We start from the raw sequence: 2500 nt of genomic DNA, 5'->3' as shown, positions 1-2500 counted from the left end.
TTGATTGCAAAGAACCTCTATACACAGTCAATTTGTTCCATATGTCTGGTCAGGTGCATACCAAAGGGGAAATTGTACTCAGTGATTGGTCTGATGAGGGCCAAGTGCAGTGTAACAATAACAACCCTGGATCCTGATGGCATACATTTGCTGATAATTTGCCAAACACAGAATGATTTGATTACTACTGTAGACACACAATGGTTGTTTTCAAAGTAGAGAGGCCATTTTTTTCAGTTCTCAACTCAGATTTTGTTTTATTTTTATTTATTTATATATATATATATATATATATATATATATATATATATATATATATATTTGTTTATTTATTTATTTATTTATTTTGTGATATTTTGGTTCTTAACTTAGATTTGAGGGGTGTTGTAGTTCAGGAAGCTGCACAAGGCATCAAATACACAGCTGTGGTTCTTTCTGCTGCCATCAGTCCCACTCAATGATCTAATGCATCACATCAGGACTGCTTTGTTCCAGATGTAGTATGTTGCATTTTTTGTTTTGTTATGAACCTCACCTGTCACCTGTCTTGCATCTTGGTCATAATTTTAAATATTTGTCTACACACTTCCTCCCATCCTCCACTGTTGCATGTAGAGTTCTGTCAATATTGAAAAGACTGTTTAGAATTAGTCCTAAAACTCTTTCTACATTCACAAAGCACTTTGTCCTACACGTATTTTGTCTCAACAAATGTCTGACAAAAGAACAATGATATTGTGGATTCAGTGAAGTTAGGAACTTCCAGTCCAGAGGGTCATAAAATATGATGAAGCATAAAAAAATAAAAAAACACAAAAATGTTGCCTATCCCAATTTTACCAAGTTCTTTAGTCTCACAGCATGTATTGACGAGGAATTTTCAGGGCTGAGGGAAGTAACAACTGTGAACTTGTTGAGAAGTGGTTAAAGGAAAGATAAATGATGGTGGGGTTTAGGTGGAGTGATTACATTTCAAGGCAAACTATCACTGTGGATTTGCAGGTTAAGCATTAACTCGGTTCTGTTTGGGTTATTTATATCAGATGATTCAGAAGTATTAGGTAGTGATAATAGAGAAATGGATGCGACTTTTATATCTGCTGGTATATTAACCTGATAAGCTACAGAGATAAACAGAGGTAGCTATGAAGATTTTGTTGTAATAAAAGCAATCTCAGACAGTAGAAGAAACAATCGTTTTGTGGCAGTACTAAAAAGTGTTGACGAGGAGTGTGTGTGTGTGTGTGTGTGTGTGTGTGTGTGTGTGTGTGTGTGTGTGTGTGTGTGTGTGTGTGTGTGTGTGTGTGTGTGTGTGTGTATCCATCTACTTGTATCTATCTATCTATCTATGTAGCCACAACCCCATTTTCCCATTTTTTGCATATGGGGTCAGGGTTAGGGTGGCAATCATCTAGAACCAAGGTTCACACTGCTGTGTGGCTAACCCTGACTTGGTTGTTCTTCCACACCACACAGTCATGCACACACTCACACCCATGTTTAATACACCTACTTTATATATTTAGAATGTGAGAGGAAGCCAAAGCACCTGGATGGAACCCACTCAAACACAGGGAGGGCATATGTATATTTATATATATATATATATATATATATATATATATATATATATATATATATATATATATATAAATGTATATATGTATGGGTCACTAAACTTTTGTTGATCTGATACAAGATCAATGTCCGCTTGTTCAGCACCATTTGGTTGACAGAAACAGATAGCTGACAATGTTCTTTAGATCAACAAACACAAGGGCAGTGAAAAATTCCCTTTTCCCAGGAGTGAGCAATTTCTAAGTTTGTATATTTATAATTAGCAGGAGGAGGAGGAGAAGTGTGGGCACAGTCCCCCACATGGAGGTTGCAGTGGGGCATTCCCACCTTCAAAAACACTTGTTTTTAGCTTAGCCTGATCTTGGAGTTAATCCTCAGAGCATGCACAGTAACATCATAGGATAATAGGAACATAGGTGTTTACTAGGCAAACAGCCCCAGAGCCTGTCTAAGCCTAACAATTCATGCCCTAATTTTCCCAATTATCAATGCCCATGGGCTAGAATGGCTTTGCTATATGCCTGTACCTTAGGGCATCTATGATCTCTCCTTGCCGTAAGGGCCACAGGTGAAAATCCAGGGCTGAATTTGCAATTCCCCATTTATTGGTCAAAATTCTGTTTGGGTAGCCTTAGGGAAGGGCTCTGTTTCACATGAATAGACAGTCTGTTCCAGCAAAGGAAATAATCTCTAAAACACACTTCTGTCCTTTCAACATGTTTTGTTTATGTCACAGATGAGGTTTAGGTCTTTAGATCAGGTAAATCTTGTGCTATTTGTTTTGTGACTGCGTAGCAGATCCATTAGGACTGGATTAGAGAATGCTTTGTAGGTTAGGCATAGATCACCCTTCAGTAGGGTCTACTCTTAGGGTCTATATCAGAATATTGAAGTATTAAAACTTCAAATGTTCTGATATCGA

The sequence above is a fragment of the Protopterus annectens genome, chromosome 10.part0 (assembly GCF_019279795.1).
Source record: "Protopterus annectens isolate FY-2018-M chromosome 10.part0, PAN1.0, whole genome shotgun sequence".
Lineage (NCBI taxonomy): Eukaryota > Metazoa > Chordata > Ceratodontiformes > Protopteridae > Protopterus > Protopterus annectens.
This window is presented reverse-complemented; position numbering follows the sequence as displayed.